This window comes from Schistocerca nitens, chromosome 5 (genome assembly GCF_023898315.1).
Source record: "Schistocerca nitens isolate TAMUIC-IGC-003100 chromosome 5, iqSchNite1.1, whole genome shotgun sequence".
NCBI classification, from domain to species: domain Eukaryota; kingdom Metazoa; phylum Arthropoda; class Insecta; order Orthoptera; family Acrididae; genus Schistocerca; species Schistocerca nitens.
Genome location: NC_064618.1, coordinates 365,925,903 through 365,952,611, shown reverse-complemented (window position 1 = coordinate 365,952,611; position 26,709 = coordinate 365,925,903). Strand labels below are relative to the sequence as shown.

Below are 26,709 nucleotides of genomic sequence, written 5' to 3'. Positions count from 1 at the left end.
TTTGTTGTAGCTTAAGTGACAAACTATTATGTTTTCATAATTTCCTTGGGAGTGACCAGATTCAAAATCATACGAACAGCTAAATCGGGCAAGGAGGCATAACTCACTCAAGCACTTGGCGTGCAAGTTAAGTGCGTCGATAAGAGATTCCTATCACACTACACACGTACTGTCACTAACGACGTATATGACACGCCAGACGTGTTTTCCAGTGGGAGATTCGGTTGGCTTGTCACCTTGTCATCAAACGTTTGCAGTTCCCTTTCGAAAGCCAGTTCCTTTCGGCTGCAGATAGAGAAGTTGTACACAATCAACTGACATTATAGGTCGCTTCCTCACTCCTCGTTGCTGCAAGGGGACGTTTCGCCACGAAACAGAAACAAATTTGAGTACATCGAACGGCGGAAAAAAATCATAATAATAATATTGGCACGAGGGAGGATTGAATATGGCTCTCCCGCCTTGCAGCCCACCGCTTAGCCATGACGAGGTGGCGCTTCCACATTGCTCTATGTTGTACTTCTTGTGCTTGGACCGTTCACAGCTTGTACTTTCCTTTTTTTTCATAGTGGACTAAACCTTCTTCCCGTTTTCATGCTTGATCTGTGTTCGATTTTTGACGATCTGTACACTGCGCCCTCTAACCACTGAATCTGAGGGGGCTGCGGTGGGGAGTTTCCCGTATTAAAATATTTCAGTTTTATGAAACGTCCCCTTAGAAAAATTTAAAAATGAAAATGCTGGAAAACCTCTTACATTATTTGATTTTCAAACAGCTGAGCAGAAGTGAACGTACTCAGACATTTGTCTCTTTACTTATTCTGATGAACACTAAACTGACATACAATATTTTTAGCGCAACGCAATCTGACCTTCACTAATCTCTACAAAAGAATAGCCCCGACTAACAATAACTATAAGTGTACCTCACAAAACCTTCGTTACTCGAACTACTGCAATACAGCGAGCACCAATAGCGCCAGCTAAATAAAAGATTCTAACTACTGAAGGCACTAACTACTGATAGGCACAGTTAGCAAATGAAAGATTTTGATAGAGAACAAACAATGTATTTACCTTAATAATGATCAAAAGTGATCACATATATACATATTTCAGTTCATGATATCCAGTATTACAAATTTACTCTTTCTGATGGACACATGTCCAGATCGTCCGCTCTCAAAATTTTGCCATCTCTCTCCCCACATCCACCACTGCTGGCGGCTCACCTCCAACTGCGCAACGCTACGCGCTGTTCACATCCAACTGCCCAACACTACAATAGCAAATTCCAACAATGCAAACCAGCCACAGACTCCACAGAGCACAGTCAGTGATTTTCATATAGAGCGCGACATGGCGTTACCAACATAAAATCCTATACAGACTGTGGTGTCACCGCTAGACACCACACTTGCTAGGTGGTAGATTTAAATCGGCCGCGGTCCATTAGTACATGTCGGACCCGCGTGTCGCCACTGTGTGATCGTAGACCGAGCGCCACCACACGGCAGGTCTAGAGAGACTGACTAGCACTCGCCCCAGTTGTACGGACGACATTGCTAGCGACTACACGTACGAAGCCTTTCTCTCATTTGCCGAGAGACAGTTAGAATAGCCTTCAGCTAAGTCCATGACTACGACCTAGCAAGGCTCCATTAACCATATCTGGAGAGAGTCTCACTTGTATTATCAAGAGAAATGTACCACAAGGAATTAAAGTTAAGTATACGAGAAGCTCCGTTCTTTTCTTTATAGCTTTCATCACGTATCCTGTTTCAGACCTCACGCCAGTCGGCGTGTGTGTACGCGTGCCTTTCGGTTACCCGTCACTGTGGACTGGCTGCCTTGTCAGTCCACTACACAGACTACTTACAATTTTTCCACAAACGTGAATATATTTTACTTTTAAGCTGTGTAGTGTTGGTTATTTGCGTTATTCAGTCAAACGAAGGAGGAAGACTCTTAGTGGCTGAATTCAATTTCTCAAGTGGATACTAACATCTGAAAAAATAAGTTTTGCTTAATGGAGTTTATTCGGACATAGATGTAATTAAGAAATCTTATATGCTTTCTTTCATCCTACCTTGGTCATCGCACCACTGCGGGCAGTTCCGCATACTGAAATGAACTAGAGTAGTTCGTATCGCACATTACAGAGGGTTTTCCTGCATTTTCTTCAATAAATTTTTCATTTAGCGGCTTACACGAGTCAGCGGAATCGTCATTTGATAGCTACGCGCGTTCCACAGCCAGTACATTTGTTAAGCCAAATTTTCTTTGATCAACGCAGTAGTAGAAATTTTCATTATGTGGTCTACTTGTACTGTACAGCCAAAGAATTGTAGTGCAACTTTCGTATGGTTTCACTCCCTTATTAATTTCGAACGATATTAAAAGCCACCGTCTTCCTAATGTGAGGAGTTTGCATCTTGGAAGGAAGGAAGGAAGGATATTCTGCTGAGCAGTTTCCCTAACCACCATTCCATGGAGCAAACAAGTTGCGACTTCACCTAACGTTGCTAACATCTTAGCCGGCCCCGGTGGCCGAGCGGTTCTAGGCGCTTCAGTCCGGAACTGTGAGACTGCTACCGTCGCAGGTTCGATCCTGCCTCGGGCAAGGATGTGTGCGATGTCCTTAGGTTAGTTAGGTTAAAGTAGTTCTAAGTTCTAGGGGACTGATGACCTCAGTTATTAAGTCCCATAGTGCTCAGAGCCATTTGAACCATTTTTGTAACACCTTATGTAACTGGGCTATGTACGGCTCTGTTTAAAATGAATAGCTCGATACTGTCGTAGGGTCGAGCTGCACATGTTTTCTTGCATACCCAGCAGCTAATTCCCTGCAGATAGTAAACCTATAGCTGTGATGCTGCAATCAAATACTCGTAGTCTACAAGTTAACGGGAATATATATATATATATATATATATATATATATATATATATATAAAACAGAAATATTGAAAAAAAGACAAATGAAGAATTAATAGAATGGGCATTATTATTCTAAGGTCAATAATTAACGCAGACATCATCAGAGAATTCTACTAAATAATTTTATTCAAGAGAGTATACGTCAGATATACGGAAAGTGGTCCTACGATAACCAGTACAATATAGACAGAAATAATGTTATGAAATGCAATAAAGTTGGATACAGAGCGTTAAGAGCATGGTAGCAGGAATCCCCGATCTAAAGAGAAGCGAAAAACTAAGTCCATTTGATGATCACAATACACGAAATATTCTCCACCCGAAAATACTCTCCTGGAAATTGAAATAAGAACACCGTGAATTCATTTTCCCAGGAAGGGGAAACTATATTGACACATTCCTGGGGTCAGATACATCACATGATCACACTGACAGAACCACAGGCACATAGACACAGGCAACAGAGCATGCACAATGTCGGCACTAGTACAGTGTATATCCACCTTTCGCAGCAATGCAGGCTGCTATTCTCCCATGGAGACGATCGTAGAGATGCTGGATGTAGTCCTGTGGAACGGCTTGCCATGCCATTTCCACCTGGCGCCTCAGTTGGACCAGCGTTCGTGCTGGACGTGCAGACCGCGTGAGACGACGCTTCATCCAGTCCCAAACATGCTCAATGGGGGACAGATCCGGAGATCTTGCTGGCCAGGGTAGTTGACTTACACCTTCTAGAGCACGTTGGGTGGCACGGGATACATGCGGACGTGCATTGTCCTGTTGGAACAGCAAGTTCCCTTGCCGGTCTAGGAATGGTAGAACGATGGGTTCGATGACGGTTTGGATGTACCGTGCACTATTCAGTGTCCCCTCGACGATCACCAGTGGTGTACGGCCAGTGTAGGAGATCGCTCCCCACACCATGATGCCGGGTGTTGGCCCTGTGTGCCTCGGTCGTATGCAGTCCTGATTGTGGCGCTCACCTGCACGGCGCCAAACACGCATACGACCATCATTAGCACCAAGGCAGAAGCGACTCTCATCGCTGAAGACGACACGTCTCCATTCGTCCCTCCATTCACGCCTGTCGCGACACCACTGGAGGCGGGCTGCACGATGTTGGGGCGTGAGCGGAAGACGGCCTAACGGTGTGCGGGACCGTAGCCCAGCTTCATGGAGACGGTTGCGAATGGTCCTCGCCGATACCCCAGGAGCAACAGTGTCCCTAATTTGCTGGGAAGTGGCGGTGCGGTCCCCTACGGCACTGCGTAGGATCCTACGGTCTTGGCGTGCATCCGTGCGTCGCTGCGGTCCGGTCCCAGGTCGACGGGCACGTGCACCTTCCGCCGACCACTGGCGACAGCATCGATGTACTGTGGAGACCTCACGCCCCACGTGTTGAGCAATTCGCCGGTACGTCCACCCGGCCTCCCGCATGCCCACTATACGCCCTCGCTCAAAGTCCGTCAACTGCACATACGGTTCACGTCCACGCTGTCGCGGCATTTTACCAGTGTTAAAGACTGCGATGGAGCTCCGTATGCCACGGCAAACTGGCTGACACTGACGGCGGCGGTGCACAAATGCTGCGCAGCTAGCGCCATTCGACGGCCAACACCGCGGTTCCTGGTGTGTCCGCTGTGCCGTGCGTGTGATCATTGCTTGTACAGCCCTCTCGCAGTGTCCGGAGCAAGTATGGTGGGTCTGACACACCGGTGTCAATGTGTTCTTTTTTCCATTTCCAGGAGTGTAATTCAGGATTCAGTAAGTCGATTTACAAACAAACGCACGCGAAATAACAAATAGGAAGACATACTCTGTCTGCACTCTGTTTCATGATGAAATCGGAAAAAGGTGAAGTTCTGCTTTGGAGCATATTCAGACCTCACGATAGTTAAGTCCCATCGATTGTTAAAGTACTTTAGCGGCCGTTTAGCACCCAGAATCTGTCACTCGCACGACCGAATAACAGACGGTATCAGAGACAGGTCTACCTTCTCCAAGAACTTGCCTTAAGGTCCAGCCAAGCGCTGTTCACCTTTGTACTTGGGTGGACTGGGTCATAGCGGTCACTATGCTGGACCGAGGACGGTGCGCTCTTGGTCCGCCGTTTAGGGTTCAGCTGTGGAACAAATTTTCCTTACCTCCTTCCTTTCGAACAGCTCGCCCATATGTACTTAACGTTGCAGAAGGGAGGAAGATTACACTTTAACGTTCCGTCGACGACGAGGTCGCTATAGACGGAAGAGACAGAGGGACACGAAGATATGGGAAATGAGACTGCCCTTTTCAGTTGGACCATCCCGTAAAATTACGAAAACCCTGATGTTTGAAGTTCATACAGGGATTAAAGCCCCTTTCGTACAGAATGTGTTGAAACATCCCCTTAGAAACATTTTATAAATGACAGTGCTGGAAAACCTCTTACATTATTTGATTTTCAAACAGCTGAGCAAAACTGAACGTACTCAGACACTTCTGTCTTTACTTATTCTGATCATCACTAAACTGACAAACAATATTTTTAGCGCAACGCAATCTGACTTTCAATAATCCCTACAAAAGAATGGCCCTGACTAACAATAACCTATACCTTTCATGAATCACTTACCTCACAAAAACCTTCGTTACTCGAACTACTGCAATACAGAGAGCGCCAATACTGCCAGGTAATAAAAGTTTCTAACTACTGAAGGCACTAACTATCAGTTCATGACATCCAGTCTTACAAATTTACTCTCTCTAATGGACACACGTCCAGATCATCCGCTCTCAAAGCTCCGCCAACTCACTCCCCATATCCACCAGTGCTGGCGGCTCATCTCCAACTGCGCAACGCTACGCGCTGTTCACATTCAACTGCCCAACACTACAATAGCGAATATTCCAACAATGCCAACCAGCCACAGACTGCACACAGCACAGCCAGTGATTTTCATACAGAGCGCTACGTGGCGTTACCAACATAAAAACCTAAACAGCCTACTTACAGTGTATCTGGTCTGATGCCCAAATCATTGTTGTTGACTGAGTAACGCACGTTATATACTCAGGTAGACAGCTAATTTAAGCTACTAACTCGATACGAACCGTTTTTCATGAAATTTTCTTTATTATCCACAAGCGGGTTTCATTCATTCGATTAATCTTGCAACTGGTCAGCGGACAGGGTAAAGAACGAATATCCTGAGAATAACTAATGGAGAGAAGCCTGTAGAAAATATCGGACACATTTATCAAACAAAGAACTGTAGTCACTTTCGAAAACAAACAGACGTAGGACGAAAAGGAGGAAACGTTCTAATTGTATGTACAAAGTACTTTAATCGCTCTCACGAAGCTTGTACTGAGGTATAGGTTGAAAACATCAATAAACGGTTATTTTTAAGATCAGAGCAGTTTTGTTCATCCACACACCTCATGTCACATCTGGAATATTTAGGGAGGAGATAGAGATAGATAGATAGATAGATAGATAGAGAGAGAGAGAGAGAGAGAGAGAGAGAGAGAGAGAGACAGAGAGTCTAGCCATCACAGAGGTGACAAGGACCAGCTTCATCCATTATTAAAAATGCGTCGTGACATTTACCTCTCATGATTCATGGAAGCCAGGTGGGAAATAAACTACGGCAGCGCAGTTACTCATAAATAACCGGCTCCCGTCTCGCAGCAGCAACGCTCTGTCGCGTCGCCAGTCCGCAGACGACGGGCACTTGACACACGCAACAAACCCGTTCTCGCTGTCCTGGAGGCTGTCGCATTCGAAGCATCTTGTAATCTCCTCTTGTGTTGTCACTTTGATTTGACGTCTCTTGAGCAGACAGAACAGGGAAAAATAAAACCACGGCCATCGCAATGGCTGAGGTGTAGATCGGTGTGTAGCGACATCTCGACTAGAGGGGGGCAAAAAGCACGGTATCCGGATGGCGTCGAAGCGATGGTCTGTGAAAACTTTGCCTCTTCCTCCTTCTACTCTCCCCCTCCATTCTCTCTCTCTCTCTCTCTCTCTCTCTCTCTCTCTCTCTCTTCCTCTCGTTTGTGCTGGGATAATGGCTGTTTTAAAACTTCCTCTTGTTCTGCACTCGGAATTAACGCAAGCTGCGAACATTCGTTTTTCAGTTATCTGATCTGTCTGCTTCAAACACTTTATTTTACATCTTCAGAATACCAGTGTACCCTGTCGTCATTTATTTCTACTTAGGGGATGTGCCTGCAGCAGTTAAAGAACTAGAAAAGTAACAATTATTTCCACGCTTACGTCGTCACCTATTAGTATGATACTAAATATTTTGTTTCTAAAATGACCTTGAACTTGATACTGCGACAAAATAACCGTCATTATCGATATCTTACATGTGTTGAAACTCTTTCGTTTACTCTTAACAGTACAGCTATCATACCGGAACCCATTAGTGCCTTGTCTTGCCTTTTGTGAATTGTGATCTCTTACACCTATGTACGTACATAACAAGGTATATGACAACTGCGAATACTTGTAATACAACGGAGTAGCAGCAAGTATCGGAAAAAGCCATATAGCTGAATCTCGTATTCTTTCTCGCCGTATTCAGTCTATTGTTATCAGGTTTCACATCCTTCCCCTCAGGATTTCTGTATCTAAACTTGTATGCAGATTCTTGTAGATTGGATATCAGCATTAATCATGAATACGACATTTCGTAATGATGTGGAACGTATCAGTTTAACGTAAATTTTCTTTACACAATATAATTAATTTTCTTTCAGTTACTACTTCATATATAAAATTCATCTATTGAATAGAAGAGGTTGTCATTCAGAAATTCTTTTAAATTGTTTTTAAATTTTGGTTGGCTATCTGTCAGACTTATAATGCTATTTGGCAAAAGACCAAAGATTTTTGTGGCATCATAATTCGCTCCTTTCAAGTCAGATTTAACCCGGAATAGTGAAGATCATCCTTTCTTATAGTGTTGTAGCTATGACTTCGCTATTGTTTTTGCACTGGTATGGGTTATTAATAACAAATTTCATAAGTGTATATAAGCTGAGAGGGCACTGTGATTATTCAGAGTTACTTAAATAAATGTATGCAAGGAGAGTTTCGGTTCACTCCAGCTTTTATTCTAATTACACGCTTTTGTGCATTGAATACTTTCTCTCTTAGTGATGGATTACCCCAAAATATGATGCCAATGGAAAGCAGTGAATGAAAATAGGCATAGAAGGCTAATTTACTGATATGTTTATAACCAAAATTTGCAATAACCCTAATAGCATAAGTAGCTGAACCTAACCGTTTCAGCAGATCACCAATGTATTAGACAACACTTATTAATATTTTCGTTTTCACTGACAATCCAAAAACATTATTGCAAGTATAGCTACTTTAATGGTTACCATCAGCTTTTTTTTCTAAAGTCATTTAGAAACAGTCTGATTTATATCAGCTACATTCAATTGCCCTTGTTTTAATTTTGTTATGTCCACCTTAAAAAGGCAACGGCCTTGCCGCAGTGGATACACCGGTTCCCGTGAGATCACCGAAGTTAAGCGCTGTCGGGTGTGGTCGGCACTTGGATGGATGACCATCCAGGCCGCCATGCGCTGTTGCCATTTTTCGGGGTGCACTCAGCATCGTGATGCCAATTTAGGAGCTACTCGACCGAATAGTAGCGGCTTCGGTCAATAATACCATCATAACGACCGGGAGAGCGGTGTGCTGATCCCACGCCCCTCCTCTCCGCATCCTCTTCTGAGGATGACACGGCGGTCGGATGCTCCCGGTAGGCCACTCGTAGCCTGAAGACGGAGTGCTTTAGTGCCATCTCAAAAACGCTTTCCAAGACACTATCCCTTCCATTCAACTTACCTACCAAGTCCTTTCCCATCATTATCACAATTTCAATGTCCTCGACCAACCTCAAAGCTTTTTGTATCTTCTCTCTGCACTTCCCTCTCATATTTCTGCTTCCATTGTACTAGAGGGAGCTATAGAGAGTAAAAACTGTAGAGGAAGACAGAAAGTGGAATATGTCCGTCAAATAACTCAGAACACAGGTTGCAAGTGGCAAGTGCTAATCTGAGATGAAAAGGTGGGCACAGGAGAGAAATCCGTGGCGGACTTCATCAAATCAGTCAGAAGACTCATTGATAAAAAAAGAACAGAAGAAAAGCTGAATTCCTTCTCAACCGTCGCTTCCTCTGTGTGTCGTTCGATTCTTATTTCTTGTGCCTGTAGTCTGGTTTCTGTAAAGCTGTGTATAGCCTATCATTCCCTGTGCATTATCCACGCTACCTGCACGTTTTCCAGTAGAGCATCCCAGTCAGTATGATCAAAAGATTTTTCTAAACCTACATACATTTCCAGTGAAGACTTCCATTTATCTTTAGAGTTAGAAATGTTACATGTGTGGCCTTGCTGACAGTGTGCTACTCATATCCATGTAGATTAGCAGTACCACATGAAATGGAAATCGTATTGTAGTGCAAAAGAAAGTGAAACAGAACCAGTAATTAAAACTGTGATGATGTCTCCACTGCAGTTGACACACACAAAAATTTGGGTTTCCTTTTACGCTCAGGCCGCTGAGCCGTATGACGTTGCGTCATTGTGGAGGAAGATAAACAATTAGTTGGGCGGAGCGGTGCTCCAATATCGGCGCGGGCCCTTCCACCGCGCGCTGGCGTCACCTCGGCCGCCGGCAGTTCGCGGTTCTTTGAGACCGCGGGCCGGCATTAAGGTGCCCCGCTGATCAAAGGACCGGTCGCCGCTTCCGGTTTCTGTGAGCGCCTTCCCTCCGACCTCCGGCTAATTACAACCGCTGACGTCCACGAAAAGCGTTTTTTCAGCAGCTCTGGGAAACCACGGACTGTGAAGCTTTCGCTTTCGGTAGTAATTTGAAGTTTGGTGACGTCATAGCAAGCACACATCGCGTATCATTTTAGTTAAGCAATTTCATACATTTGTATTGTAACATCACAATACGTTTCGTTAAATAGTTAAAATCAGTGTTATGTTACTATCAGCTGATAGACATTATTTGCGTAAATTCAATTACTTTACATAATTAATGAACAATGAAATAATCTCAGCCGCAAATTACATGCATGTAGAAACAATTACGGATCAAAGTCTTTTATTCTCATTACAATATGCACGTCCTGTGTCTCTACTTACATTTCCCCACCTCTCCTTAAAGTACGTGGTCAGGTGTGAATGTTTTGAGTGTGGTAGCAGACAAACCACAGATGTAGTCGGTCTCAGAATCTTCTACCAACTTTAACACAGTCAGTGGAAGGCAAAGAGAAGGAACAGGATGGTTCGACCAGAGGTGCGAAAGTCTAAAAGAAAGTTTTCTTACCAGAGGTTGGTCATGGGCCTCCCCCACCACCTCGCGCTGCTCGGGAGAAAGAGCCGCGCAACGGTTACGGGGAGTTTTTTGGAAGACAGGTAAGCGACCAGACGTTCCTTCAGAACGCTGCGTCGAAATCAGGACAAAGGTATTTGAATGTTTAAATATGTTTAATGTTAACAATTTATTTATCAGAGGCTTTTTCGCGGTTGATTAATTAAGAACCATTTATTGACTTTTGTTCAATTTATCCTCTATAAGAATAATCTTCCCCGTTCGAGATTTCCGTTACGACCCGCCACGTGGTGCACAGTTTCAAACTGCAATCGCCGAGAAAGCTAATAGAGGGAGTTGTTGCCAGTTTTTGTGATTGCTGAACATTTATGCTAGCGTGTTCAAATGGCTCTGAGCACTATGGGACTCAACTGCTGTGGTCATTAGTCCCCTAGAACTTAGAACTACTTAAACCTAACTAACCTAAGGACATCACACACATCCATGCCCGAGGCAGGATTCGAACCTGCGACCGTAGCAGTCGCACGGTTCCAGACTGCGCGCCTAGAACCGCGAGACCACCGCGGCCGGCCTATGCTAGCGTGTGTCGATGTTTAACAACTTATTGAAAATTTAGTGACGAGTGTAGCTTTTCTAAGATGAATGGTTTCATATTCAAGCCCGTCGCGCTGCAGATACCAGCCACGAGTCCTGCTCGATGCCATCCACTGTACATAGAAAATCTGCATAGAGAAATAGTTACGATATTTGCATTTCAGTGATAACTTAGTGCATGTGCATGTATCAGCATTGTAGTAGTGACCATGTGCTCTCCAAGATTTTCCATTCCCCCACAGGACGATGGAAATCAAAGGCAACACGGTTTGTAATTCAAAGAAGAAATAATCTATGTGCATAGTAAATAATCTTTGTCGATAGCTAATGTGTATTCAAAAGATTGTTAAGAAGTAACTTCGTTAATTTTTGTCTAATGTTGGTTAAAATAAAATTAACTTTGTTTTTCGAAGTAATTTCCGTTCTCTGCTTGCTCATTTAAACCATACCTAAGAACAGAGAATCACATCAATCACGCTGCCCCTTTATTAAAATTATCGGCACAAGACTAGATTCGTGCAGGATGTAGTTTTCTCTGACCATCCCCAAAATTACAATTGCGTTATCCGTTGCGACTTCAAATTCAATCGATAAGATTGTATTCTGAACTTTGATGGACCTAAACATCAATTCTAAAGCGGGCAGAATGGTCAGGGAAGGTTACTCTGCCGAGAGAGAAAAAGTGTGCATAAGATCCTTCTCCACAGCAGGCTTATATAAAAATGAATAAAAGGAATCCCTGCTGATAAAATTAAGCAAACTCCCCTTCTCAGCCTGCCACAGACAGGGAGAATTAACGACATTTACGATCTAAATACCAGTCGTTGGGAGCTTGCAGTATCATAATCAAACATATAGAGTGAAATATAAAGTTGATATTTCAGAAGCGACTAAAAATGTATATTTTTCCTGGGTGACAGTATTTCCCTTTTAACATACAGTAAGCCAACTCCTGAGAAGTTAAACCGGCAGGAGGGGAAGTGTTGTATGTTGGGACACTTTTCAGACTTTCGAGCTCTAACCGTCTCTGTAAGAGAAGTTTAATATATTCTCTTATTCCATTTTTCAGTTATGGCATTCACTTATTATATGCCTCAGTGGTTTACTAAAATTACAAATATTACTCAGAAAAAATTATGGTCTTTTTATTTGAGACATCAGTCTCCTGGCAGGTTTGATGCTGCCCGTCACGAATTCCACTCCTGTGCCCGCCTCTTCATTTAAAAACAGCACTTGCAACCTAGGTACTCAATTATTTGCTGGATGTATTCCAGTCTCTGTGTGGCACATCTACCTCTAGTACCATGGAAGTTATTCCATGATGTCTTAACAGATGCCGGCCGTGGTGGTCTCGCGGTTCTAGGCGCGCAGTCCGGAACCGCGCGACTGCTACGGTCGCAGGTTCTAATCCTGCCTCGGGCATGGATGTGTGTGATGTCCTTAGGTTAGTTAGGTTTAAGTAGTTCTAAGTTCTAGGGGACTGATGACCTAAGATGTTAAGTCCCATAGTGCTCAGAGCCATTTGAACCATCTTAACAGATGCTTCGATACTCTTCTGTTCGGGTTTTCCCATAGTCCGTGTTTCACTACCATACAATCCTGTGCTCCAAACGTACATTCTCAGAAATTTCTTCCTCAAATTAAGGCCTATGTTTGATATTACTAGACTTCTCTTGGCCAGAATGCCATTTTTGCCACGGGTTTTCTGATTTTTATGTCCTCCTTGCACCGTCTGTCGTGGGTTATTTTGCTGCCTAGGTAGCAGAATTCTTTAACTTTATCTACTTCGTCATCACCAATATCGTTTCTCACTGTTCATGTGGTGTCACCGCTAGACACCACACTTGCTAGGTGGTAGCTTTAAATCGGCCGCGGTCCATTAGTACATGTCGGACCCGCGTGTCGCCACTGTGTGATCGTAGACCGAGCGCCACCACACGGCAGGTCTAGAGAGACGTACTAGCACTCGCCCCAGTTGTACGACGACGTTGCTAGCGACTACACTGACGAAGCCTTTCTCTCATTTGCCGAGAGACAGAATAGCCTTCAGCTAAGTTAATGGCTACGACCTAGCAAGGCGCCATTTGTACCATTGCATGTATCATCAAGAATGCTGTATACCAAAGGACGATATAAAAGTTAAGTGTTCTAGTAGCTACGTTCTTTTCTTTATCACATTCATTACGAATCCTGTTCCAGACTTCGCGCCAGTCGGCGTGTGTGTAAGTGCAGCCCTCTCGGCTACCCGTCTCTGTGGACTGGCTGCCTTGTCAGTCCACTTCAGTTCACATTTCTGCTACTTCTCATTACTTTGGTCTTTCTTCGATTTACTCTCAGTCCATATTCTCTACGGATTAGACTGTTCATTCCATTGAGACCATCGCGCAATTCTTTTTTACTTATACTGAAGACAGCAGTATCATCAGCAAATCTTATCATTGATATCCTTTCATTTTTAATTTTAATTGCACTCTTGAATCTTTCTTTCATTTCCGTCACTGCTTCTTTGAAGTATGGCTTGAACAATAGGATCGAAAGACCAAAACACCGTCTTATATCCTTTCTAATTTCAAAACTTAGTTCTTGGTCTTATATTGTTATTTGTCCCTCTTGGCTCTTGTACATATTGAATATTACCCGTCTTTCCCTATAATTTACGACTATTTTGCTCAGAATGTCAAACATCTTACACTATTTTACACTAGCGAACGCTTTTTCCAGGTCGACAAAGCCTATGAAAGTGTCTCGATTTTTCTTTAGTCTTGCTTCTATTATCAACTGCAAAGTCAGATGCCATTACCTTTCCTAAAGCAAAACTGATCGTCGTCTGACATCTCCACCATTTTCTTTTCATTCTTGTGTATATTATTCTTGTCAGCAACTTGGATGCATGATCCGATAAACTGATGTTGCAATAATTAAAGTTTTACCAAACGTAAAAACAAGCGAAAACTTAGAGAGTTGCAAGCCATTAAATCTCTTTATTTACTCCTCTATCTGTTACATTGTTACTCTACTACACTTCAATAACCACTAAGTTAAAATTAAACAGAAGAAATATCAAAACCCAGTTACGTTTTGAAATTGAAGCTACTGAAAATTAACACTGATTTTCATTTTCAAAGCAGGTAATAATAGAATTCAGTTTATTTGTATCTATACTACAGTATGTTCCATGTTAAAAGAACTACTCCTATTTCAAGATGGTGGACGGCCGACTAAGCGTCGGATTTACCGTCCACACTTTATGTAGCTAGTATTAAAATGTATGGAATTGTTTTCGCGATAAAATCACGTAACTGTAGAATTAACAATGTAGTTGAAACAGCTTCAGCCTATACTACTGTACTAAGGCAAGATTTTTCACTTTGTTACCAAAATTCTCGAGCAGTACTTGAGCAACTTGCTTCAAATGATTACTCGATACTTTCAATAAACGCTCGGATGGAGATAAACAATGTACTTTAAAACAACAATGTACAGGCCTTCTATTAAAACATGAGAGGTAAAAAATGCTGTGATATGCTGTATTGTGAAAATGTACTTTTTTTTTTCTTTCTCCCGGGCAGTTTAACTACGATAGCGTGGCCCTTAAACCATTAGACACGTTGTTTCTCCCGCATATATTGTTTCTCATTATATATGTTTTGAAACAAAAATTGTAGACACAAAAATGTGTTCTTTTGTTTTTTCCTAGCAGTTGTATTAATGGCTTATCGACTTATGATTAGAAAACAACTACGGAGTGTAAATCGTTAAAACTATGCGATGCGAAATACTGTAATTGAAACTACTATTCTCACAGGTTCGGCAGCAGGAGATGGCTCCCGTACCCAGTACACCAATTATCCCAACCGATTTGCCCGTTTACATTAAGCCACTTCAATTCCCAATCAAGAATTTTATGCTATAACAGTAAACAAAGATCAAGGTCAGCAGGAGCGGGTAAGAGGTAATTAAAAGAAAGGAGGGGCGGGGGTTGTGTGGACATAGGGAGCGGGCAGGAGATGCAGACAGAGAAGAGGGAAGAGCAGATGAAGAGAGATAGGGGGAGGAGGAGAGGGGGAGAGAGCGCGGGAGGAATCGATCAGGACGTGTATCCAATTCCCACACGCATTCAGCAATTGCGAAGCATTGCCGAGTTTGCAAATACACTATAAACAACTCAAGTATGTAGACTTCTAAGCACAACCTCATGTCCAGCGACAGTAAAAACTGTACAAAATGGCGGAACTGCTTATGGCGGTCTCCTTCATGCGATTCCAAGATAAGGTACTAAACTGAAGTAACGACAAAAAACTACATTTGTTCCTAAATACACTATCCTTTAGGTACGAACACCCTCCGCTTATCATAATACATTTTTTTCAATCGGATCCTGTCACAGTTAAAACATTCAGCGGGAAATAAATGTTTGGTAACATGTTTACTTTAATATATTATCATCTCTTATTATAATGAAGAAGAATTGAGAAATGTGGCAGAGGAAGTTGACGGATTGATAATTTATTAAGAGGGTATTTTTACTATATACACTACTGACCATTAAATTTGCTACACCAAGAAGAAATACAGATGATAAACGGGTATTCATTGGACAAATATATTATACTAGAATATTATGTGATTACATTTTCACGCAATTTGGGTGCATAGATCCTGAGAAATCAGTACCCAGGAAAACCACCTCTGGCCGTAATAACGGCCTTGATACGCCTGGGCATTGAGTCAAACAGAGCTTGGATGGTGTGTACAGGTACAGCTGCCCATGCAGCTTCAACACGATACCACAGTTCATCAAGAGCAGTGACTGGCGTATTGTGACGAGCCAGTTGCTCGGCCACCAGTGACCAGACGTTTTCAATTGGTGAGTAATCTGGAGAACGTGCTGGCCAGGGCAGCAGTCGAACATTTTCTGTATCCAGAAAGGCCCGTACAGGATCTACAACATGCAGTCGTGCATTATCCTGCTGAAATTTAGGGTTTCACGGGGATCGAATGAAAGGTAGAGCCACGGGTAGTAACACATCTGAAATGTAACGTCCACTGTTGAAAGCGCCGTTAATGTGAACAAGAGGTGACCGAGACGTGTAACCAATGGCACCCCACACCATCACGCCGGGTGATACGCCAGTATGGCGATGACGAATACACGCTTCCAATGTCCGTTCACCGCGATGACGCCAAACACGGATGCGACCATCATGATGCTCTAAACAAAACCTGGATTCATCGGAAAAAATGACGTTTTGCCATTCATGCACCCAGGTTCGTCGTTGAGTACACCTTCGCAGGCGCTCCTGTCTGTGATGCAGCGTCAAGGGTAACCGCAGCCATGGTCTCCGAGCTGATAGTCCATGCTGCTGCAAGTGTCGTCGTACTGTTCGTGCAGATGATTTCCCCACCTGTTGACACAGGGATCGAGACGTGGCTGCACGATCCGTTACAGCAATGCGGCTAAGATGCCGGTCATCTCCACTGCTAGTGAAACGAGGCCGTTGGGGTCCAGCCAGGCGTTCCGTATTACCCTCCTGAACCCACCGATTCCATAATCTGCTAACAGTCATTGGATCTCGACCAACACGAGCAGCGATGTCGCGATACGAAAAACCGCAATCGCGATAGGCTACAATCCGACCTTTATCAAAGTCGGGAAAGTGATGGTACGCATTTCTCCTCCCTACACTAGGCATCACAACAACGTTTCACCAGGCAACGCCGGTCAACTGCTGTTTGTGTATGAGAAATCGGTTGGAAACTTTCCTCATATCAGCTCGTTGTAGGTGTCACCACCGGTGCCAACCTTGTGTGAATGCTCTGAAAAGCTAATCATTTGCATATCACAGCATCTTCTTCATGTCGGTTAAATTTCGCGCCTGTAGCACGTCATCTTCGTGGTGTAGCACTTTTAATGGCCAGTAGCGTAGTAAGGAAACGAGTCAGCACGCAAGGTGTATTGAAAGTCACTCATCACCAAAAGGGAAAGAACAGTGTCGCCGTATAGTGAAACATTGGGAAACGGCCTTGTTCATTGTTCATAGAACGAAGGCTTTCACGACCGGATGACATAGCTGCTGGTAAACCTTTCGGGATATGAGGTCGTGGTCCAAGAAACTCTTCTGCCCCTGACGTTCCGTCCAGGACTGCGATGGACATCCTCAGATGCGCTACTCCGTTGAGTCTTGCCGACAGACCGGTCGGACGTTGGCTAAATATATGGGAGCAACGGATGCTTCAACATAAAAGCAGATCGTATCCAAGCCTGCAGGCTGAAATGTTGTAATTGACCACACGACACCTGTTAGATTTCTTCAATACGTATCAAGTGTCAGTAGTTTTCTGATCAAGAAGCTGTTTCGTTGTGAATTTATTATGTCGGAGCTAAGTAAAGTCTTACGTGGTCAAATTATTGGTGCTCGCATTGACGGTGCTTCCGTAACCAAGAGAAATAAACTTTGCTGTTTGAAGAGACACCGTATCGATGATTTGTGCCGCATGCAGGGAAAGTGCGAAAACATTACCTGGTAAGTCACAATCGAGAGGAAAGTGTGTAAAAAATTTGGAAATTTATGGTAAGTTCCCATGGAGCCTAACTGCTGAGGTCATCGGTCCCTAGGCTCACATACTACTTAATCTAACTTTAACTTACGCTAAGGACAACACACAAATCCATGCCCCAGGGAGGACTCGAACCTCCAACAGGGGTAGCCGCGCGAACCGTGGCAAGGCCCCCCCTAGACCGAGACCGCGTGGTTAGGACTCGAACCTCCAACGGGGGTAGCCGCGCGAACTGTGGCAAGCGCCCCCCCCCCCCCCCCCCCCCCTAGACCGCGCGGTTACCAGCGCAGCAGGAGAGTGTGTGTTGAGGGATTGTGACGACTGTCATTGAAGAGGATTCTGAAGAATAAGTAAAAGGACGACAGCTGCAAAAGTCACTCCACAGCTGAATGTCGCACTCGCGATCCCTGTCAGCACCAAAATAACACAAAGGTAGCTTCCAGAGCCGGGAATTCAGGACGAACTGGAATTACGAAACCACACACGAGTGATGCAATTGCCGGCAACATAAAAATATGGTGCCGAAGCCGTAAGACCTCGACTGTGGACCTATGGAAGAAAGTCATTTAATCGAATGAGTGTTGTTCCACAATGTTTCCGATTTCTGGCCGGGTTTATGTGCCAAGACAGAAAGGTGGCGGGGGTTCGATGATTTGGGTAGATATTTCGTGGTATCGCTTGGTCATCGCGGCTGCTGTGCCAGGTCGTGTTATTGCCAAGGATTATGTGAGCAGGATTATGTGATCAGGTCCACCTCATGGAGCAACGTTTGTTCCCCAATGGCGATGCCGTGTTTCAAGACCACGGTGCCCCTGTTCACACAGTTGGCATCGTCCGGACTGGTTTTGTGACCACGAAGTTTAACTGTCACGTCTAACTTGGCCACTACAGCCACCAGATATCAATATTATTGAGTCTTTGAGTTGTACTTTGGACAGAAGGGTGCGTAATCGCCATCCACCTACATCATCGTTACCAGAACTTTCTAGTATTTTGTTCTGAGAATGGTAAAAGAACCCCTCGGAAACCTTAAAGAACCAGCATGTACCTATTCCGAGGCGAGTAAAATCTGTTTTGAATACCGTCGTCCTTCCTACACCGTACTAGGCATGGTAATTTGTTGCGTTTTTGATGTTTCATTACTTTGTCCAATCCCTGGAAGAAACCTAACCCAATTCACCTTCATTGTAATCACTTTATAAAGCTTAGCTAGTTTGATGATCATTTTTTAAAAGACAGTCTTTAAGATTATATTCCAATTTGTAAGTAATATCGTTCCACTCGTATGAGAATAAACATCAACTCAATCAGTCGTCAGTTTTTGATATGACTTTGATGAGAGAGTATGTGGAATAGTGCAGTGGACTGCACTTAGTGACTGATGGTAAACCTTAAACGATAACGGACGTATGTGAAACTGATAAGTGCACACGTTAGAACTGTGCGTATGTCTAATGTGTATGTACAGTACATGTGTACAATGTCTTTTGTAATGTCCTTATGAACGTCGCATTTTTAAATGAATCAGATGTTGCAACATACAACAATTATGTACTTGACGGAAAGAAACCTTATTTCAACCTGATGGAACGATTTGCAACGCATAGTGGGTCACATTAATTATTTCGGTACATACTGATTCTTGTATATTTGTTATTATTTTTAAATATATGAGATGTTGCAACATACAATAATTATGTCCTTTACAGCAAGAAACCTTGTTTTTGATGGAATGATTTTCGTATCCGCAACGCATAGTGGGTCACATTAATCTTATCGATACATACTGATTCTTTGTACATTTCTGTTTTTATGTACGTGACTTGAACATTGCAGCTTTTCTATAACTAGTTTTCGGTAAATAAATACACATTACGTTAGCTTTTGGTCGTTTCGTTACGTCGCTCTTTAGCCTTTTCACTGCTGTGAACGTATGCAGGGGAACAGCATGGGTTTTCCTACAGTGCTATGGACGTCTGTATGCGGCCTGAACAACCCACCCCTCACTTCTACAGACGAGTTACTGCCATATCTCTGTGTGTAAAAAAGTTTCGAGTATTTAGCAAGCAACGTATGTGCCTTATTGCGTACTATCATTTGCAAGAACGTCGTTTCGATATCTTGAAACATTTATGAGATACAACCACAAGATTCGCGATGTGCAAGGTGTTGAATATACGAGTCGCGCGCGACAGTCTGTCGTATTTAAAACCCAATAACACGAGAGCGAAATGAGATATCGTCCTGCTCGCAGTTCTAAATAAAATTTAGATACGTTATCTACGTTTTATTTACAGCAATGTACGAGCTAAATTCAACCATACACAATCTGTTTTTACCTCTGCAAAATCTTTAAAATTTCGCGCTATGCTCTGCGTAATTTCATGCAGTATAGATAGTAGGACGGATAACAAGAAGAAATCCAGTTCATTATTGAACGAAGCTGTCAGACAGCAATCTGCTCAAAACTCAAATATTTTCACCTGATAGTCCTTACAATCGGATGATAAGTATTTCATAGCAGGTAGCAAGTCGGCGTTGACAGAACGGGTGCATGGTGCGCGACCGTCCGTCGGATGTAAAACCCAATAACTCGAGAATGAAATGAGATATCGTTCTGCTCTCAGTTTTAAACCAAATTTGGATAACTTACCTACATTTAATTCACTGCAATTCATGAGCCAAAATCAACCATACGAAAAGTCAATGCCTTGCGTTTCTACATCTGTAAACTCTTAAAATGTTTAACATGTTGTACGTAGTTGTTACAGCACAGTAAGTATGACAGACAATGAAAAGAAATTCAGTTCTTTGAAGATATTACATTGTAAGATGTGAAAAAATGAATTTTTTCGCCTACTAGTTTTCGAAAAATCAGATGGTAAGTATTTCATACAGGGTGTTTCAAAAATGACCGGTATATTTGAAACGGCAATAAAAACTAAACGAGCAGCGATAGAAATACACCGTTTGTTGCAATATGCTTGGGACAACAGTACATTTTCAGGCAGACAAACTTTCGAAATTACAGTAGTTACAATTTTCAACAACAGATGGCGCTGCGGTCTGGGAAACTCTATAGTACGATATTTTCCTCATATCCACCATGCGTAGCAATAATATGGCGTAGTCTCTGAATGAAATTACCCGAAACCTTTGACAACGTGTCTGGCGGAATGGCTTCACATGCAGATGAGATGTACTGCTTCAGCTGTTCAATTGTTTCTGGATTCTGGCGGTACACCTGGTCTTTCAAGTGTCCCCACAGAAAGAAGTCACAGGGGTTCATGTCTGGCGAATAGGGAGGCCAATCCACGCCGCCTCCTGTATGTTTCGGATAGCCCAAAGCAATCACACGATCATCGAAATATTCATTCAGGAAATTAAAGACGTCGGCCGTGCGATGTGGCCGGGCACCATCTTGCATAAACCACGAGGTGTTCGCAGTGTCGTCTAAGGCAGTTTGTACCGCCACAAATTCACGAAGAATGTCCAGATAGCGTGATGCAGTAATCGTTTCGGATCTGAAAAATGGGCCAATGATTCCTTTGGAAGAAATGGCGACCCAGACCAGTACTTTCTGAGGATGCAGGGACGATGGGACTGCAACATGGGGCTTTTCGGTGCCCCATATGCGCCAGTTCTGTTTCTTGACGAAGCCGTCCAGGTAAAAATAAGCTTCGTCAGTAAACCAAATGCTGCCCACATGCATATCGCCGTCATCAATCCTGTGCACTATATCGTTAGCGAATATCTCTCGTGCAGCAATGGTAGCGGCGCTGAGGGGTTGCCGCGTTTGAATTTTGTATGGATAGAGGTGTAAACTCTGGCGCATGAGACGATACGTGGACGTTGGCGTCATTTGGACCGCAGCTGCAACACGGCGAACGGAAACCCGAGGCCGCTGTTGGATCACCTGCTGCACTAGCTGCGCGTTGCCCTCTGTGGTTGCCGTACGCGGTCGCCCTACCTTTCCAGCACGTTCATCCGTCAGGTTCCCAGTCCGTTGAAATTTTTCAAACAGATCCTTTATTGTATCGCTTTTCGGTCCTTTGGTTACATTAAACCTCCGTTAAAAACTTCGTCTTGTTGCAACAACACTGTGTTCGAGGCGGTGGAATTCCAACACCAGAAAAATCCTCTGTTCTAAGGAATAAACCATGTTGTCTACAGCACACTTGCACGTTGTGAACAGCACACGCTTACAGCAGAAAGACGAAGTACAGAATGGCGCACCCACAGACTGCGTTGTCTTCTATATCTTTCACATCACTTGCAGCGCCATCTGTTGTTGAAAATTGTAACTACTCTAATTTCGAAAGTTTGTCCGCCTGAAAATTTACTGTTGTCCCAAGCATATTGGAACAAACGGCGTGTTTCTATCGCTGCTCGTTTAGTTTTTATTGCCGTTTCAAATATACCGGTCATTTTTGAAACACCCTGTATGTGCTGGAATGCCGTCTCACAAGCACAGGCTGCAACATTTAGCTAATGGTACAGAAACGTGGACGATAAATAGTTTAGACAAGAAGAGAATAGAAGCTTTCGAAATGTGGTGCTACAGAAGAATGCTGAAGATTAGATGGGTAGATCACATAACTAATGAGGAGGTATTGAAAAGAATTGGGGAGAAGAAGAGTTTGTGGCATCACTTGACTAGAAGACGGGATCGGCTGGTAGGACATGTTCTGATACATCGAGGGATCACCAATTTCGTATTGGAGGGTAGCGTGGAGGGTATAAATCGTCGAGGGAGACCAAGAGATGAATACACTGATTCAGAAGGACGTAGGCTGCAGTAGGTACTGGGAGATGAAGAAGCTTGCACAGGATAGAAAGCATGGAGAGCTGCATCAAACCAGTCTCAGGACTGAAGACCACAACAACAACAGTAGTTACAAAAGCCACCCTTAGCACAGAGTGCAGGGAGCGTGTCTATAGCAGCAAAATGGTTTGAAGGACAAGGGACTCCGGCATCTGGTATCGGTAGGTGCAAAACACTCCAGGAAAGTACTGATCATATGCTGCTTTGGTGGCCAGTATCATGAGAAATTCAGCGCTGTGGGGAAGGTATTGGACGGTCGTGGGGGCATCGCTGGTGTAGACGTGCGAGCCGAGGGCGCTATGCGGCGCGGCGTACACGGCTGTGGCGGTGGCGGCAAGGCTGTGCTAGAGAGGCTTGCACAATGGCTGTCGCCCATGGAGTGGCCGGCGCCACAAAAGGCCGCGGCCGCCCCTAATCACGTGGGAGGGGGCCTCGAGAGGGCCGTCCTCGCGCGCCGGGGCACGTATGCCGCCCACCCGCGCCACGCCTGCTCACTTCGCTCCCCTGCCGGCGCCTCAGTGCCCGCCACTGCTTCCATCCTCGTCGTACCACATCCCAGCAACACGCTAGTCCCTCAGAGGTATGTTAGGCTGAATTATTCCTTGTGTTTCCCATACTCTGGACCGTCCAACCGAGCAAGGTGTCCCAGATGTAACACACTACACGGAGGCGACAAAAGTCACGGGAGACCTCAAAATATCGTGTCGGAACTCCGTTTCCTCGGCGTAGTGCAGCAACTCGACGTGGCGTGGATTCAACAAGTCTTCGGAAGTTCCCTGCAGAAATATTAAGCCATCCAGCCTCTATAGCCGTCCACAATTGCGAAAGTGTGTTGCCGGTGCAGGATCTTGTGCACGGACTGACATCTCGATTATGTCCCATAAATGTTGGCTGGGATTCATGTCGGGTGATATGAATGGCGTAATCCTTCATTCGAACTGTCCAAAATGTTCAAACCAATCGCGAGCAACTGTGGTCCAATGACACGGCGCATTGTCTGCCATTCCGTTGTTACTGAGCTAAAAGTGGTGTTGAAGCGGACTAACACAATCATTTCCAGCGAATGATCGGTTCAGTTGAACGAGATGACCCAATCCATTCCATTCCGTGTAAACACAGCCCACATCGCTATGGAACCACTACCGGCTTGCAAAGTGCGTTGTTGACAACTTGGGTCCATGGCTTCGTGGGGTCTGAGCCACACTCGAACCCTACCACCAGCTCTTATCAACTGAAATCTTCTGAGCAGACTACAATTTGCGAGTCGTCTACGTCCAACCGATATGGTCACGAGCCCAAGAAAGGTGCTGCAGGCGATTCTTGCAGAGGCATTGGTATCGATCGTCTGTTGCAGTAGTCCATAAACGCCAAAGTTCGCCGCTCGATCCTAGCTGACACTTTCTCATCGCACACTCCACATTGATTTCAAATTCAGATGGCTCTGAGCACAATGGGACTTAAAGTGTGAGGTCATCAGACCCCTAGAACTGAGAACTACTTCGACCTAACTAACCTTAACATCACACACATCCATGACCGAGGCAGGAGTCGAACCTGCGACCGTTGCGGGCCCGCATCTCATGGTCGTGCGGTAGCGTTCTCGCTTCCCACGCCCAGGTTCCCGGGTTCGATTCCCGGCGGGGTCAGGGATTTTCTCTGCCTCGTGATGGCTGGGTGTTGTGTGCTGTCCCTAGGTTAGTTAGGTTTACATAGTTCTAAGTTCTAGGGGACTTATGACCACAGCAGTTGAGTCCCATAGTGCTCAGAGCCGTTTTTGACCGTTGCGGTCGCGCGGTTCCAGACTGAAGCTCCTATAACCGTTCGGCCACAGCGGCCGGCCCACATTTATTTCTGCTGTTATTTCACGCACTGCTGTTTGTCTGTTAGCACTCACTACTCTAACGCTGCTGTTCTCGGTCGTTAACTGAAGGCCGTCGACCACTGCGTTGTCCGTGGTGAGAGGTAACGCTTCAATGTTGGTACGCTCGGCACACTCTTGACACAGCAGATGTCAGAATACTGAATTCCCTTGCGATTTTAGAAGTGGGATGTCCCGTGCGTCTAGCTCTAACTACCAATCTCCTCTCAAAGTTGGTTAATACCCGTTGTGCGGCCAAAATCATCTCTTCATATGAGTCACCTCAGTACAAATAATACCTCCACCAATGCAATGTCGTTTCATATCTTCTGTACGAGATAACAGTCTCATCTGTATATGTGCATATCACTACCCCTCGCTTTTGCCACTCAGTGTACGTCTAAACCTCACATAACCACCTTATGCTTTGTGTCGTAGTATACGTTATGTATTACTGTCACCTCCCCTCTGTCGTTTTCCAGTAAAGCTGGTGGTCCGAAGAATAAATGTTGATCAGCCTTTGTATGACTTCAACTTTCTGTAATTTTATTGTTGCTGTGGCCAGCGACTCAGGCAGCTAAAGTGCTTACTCATTCACAGAACCGGGGGGCCCTGCATACGCACAGCAGGCAGAGAGCACATCGCACCGGGTTGAATAGACTCCCATCTGCCATGTCTCGTCCCGTGGCGTGATTTCGTTTTCTCACGAGCTGGATAAAGCTGACCTCACAGCAACAACAACTTAGTCTCGAAAGTCATCCTGGCATGGGACGCCACCCGTGGTGCTGACTATATAAAATCATTGAGAATGTAGTAAAATTTACTAACAACACTTATTTTCAAGAGAAAAACAGACCAAAATTATAGTTATTGATTGATTACAGTTAACAACTAACAGTTGGCTTAAGAGAAAAATGGACAAGGATCCTGGGTGGCAGAAGTGAATCAAGTACTCTGGCCCTAAGTGTGTGGATAACGCAATCTGAATTGATCTGACGCTGAGCAGAGTTTGATCGACAATCTACAGAAGCCTACATAGATGCAGCTGAGAGCAAGTGGCGATAGAGATCTGTATGGCCTGACAAGGCCGGAGCAGCAGTACGTTACCCCGTTTGCTTCCTGCAGTGATGTAACTTGTAGCTGGCGAGATGTGTGCGGCCGAGGCGAGGTGTAACGCAGCACCTGTGAATCGATCGCGGCCATGAAAGAAATGCAAAATCTCACCGTCTAGCGATCAGGCAGATGGATCGCAGTTTACTCTCTACCACAGCCCTGAAATCATGGTAGATTTAAGTATGTGATACACCCGTTTGCTGGTTGTACCAAGGACCAATTTGGCTCACTTATACGACAGAGCGCATAAGGATACCAAACGTCAAGACTGGTAAACCAAAAACAAATAAGTGTGCCCTCAGCAAACGAGTAGTCCCAGACGTTTGGAGTCACACTGTCAGTACAGTAAGAATTTCACCACAGGCTCTCCAGTCTAACTACTTGCGAGTGAAGTCAGTCTCAGGACAGGTCCCAAGCACCAACCACACATTCCAGAGCTTCGACCAGAAGATCCCTTCCAGACCAAAGTCCAGAACCCGTGTGCCTCACACCTCTACTGAAAAAAAAAAAAAAATCCGCTTTCCCGCAAAGAGCGCCTTCACCCCATCTTGAGCCAATTACAGGGCTTTAGAGGCGATAAATCTCCCCTCCTACACAACAGCACAAACTCATGTCAAACCAGCGCAAGAGTTAAGAAACCTATATCTCTGGAAAAATAAGAAACCTTTCAATTACTGGGTTTTCGCGGAGGGAGAAGTTGTTTTTCTCCAAAGTCGCGCCGCTTACTGCAGCAACAAGCGAACAGATACAGTCTTAAAGACGTTTATCTAAATCGCCTGTGCATTGGAGAATGTTAGTCCTAGTTATGCGGTGTAATAAAGATTCTGTCTCTAAACGTTTCTCAGACGCCGGAGTTTCTTATACAACCGAGGCGGCCGATGGAAGCGAGTCACAGACCAATTTGCAGTATTGGCGAACACGAAAACTTGTGAATTTTTATTGCACGTGGCTCTGCACACAATGCCTGGCTTACGACTCCACTGTGTACACGCATCCCTTCAGTCTGTCACCCGCAGCCCAGCCTTCGGCTGGCGCCAATGCTGTTATAGTGGCATTGTCCTGCTGGAGACCTGACTCGACTAGGGGCTGCTCTGTCTTCCCTGTACAGCTGTGGGCCTGTCTGGCAAGATTTACTGAGGGATGGGCTCGCCGCCAATTGCTTTCTACTTCAAACATGCCGTTTCTATGAACTAAGAGCCATAAAAATAGCTCATGCTTTTAGCGCCCTACCAGGCTCCATCAACTTCTGCTCAGGCTGTTAACTTTCTCGAGTGTCGCTCAAGGTGTATAAGGTTGTAACAAATTTCCACATATGAAAACTAGGTGAGAGAGTAACTTGTCCTCTCTCAGTCTTGTGTTCAGCCCACATGCTTACAACATAGGCTATCGTGTCCTAACACAGGAAAGAGGGAAGACAGGTGTTTACTGGTCAGTCTGAAATTTCTGTGCTGTTAGAAGCGAATGCAGAAAGG

At 44.5% G+C, this 26,709-nt stretch overlaps 1 protein-coding gene and 1 pseudogene across 1 annotated transcript in view; one reads left to right on the top strand and one right to left on the bottom strand.

The window, feature by feature from the left end:
* LOC126259233 (irregular chiasm C-roughest protein) overlaps positions 1-26,709 on the bottom strand; it is a 1,966,280-nt gene that overhangs the window by 1,552,891 nt on the left and 386,680 nt on the right. The window lies entirely within an intron of this gene.
* On the top strand, positions 8,418-8,535 carry LOC126261443 (5S ribosomal RNA; annotated as a pseudogene).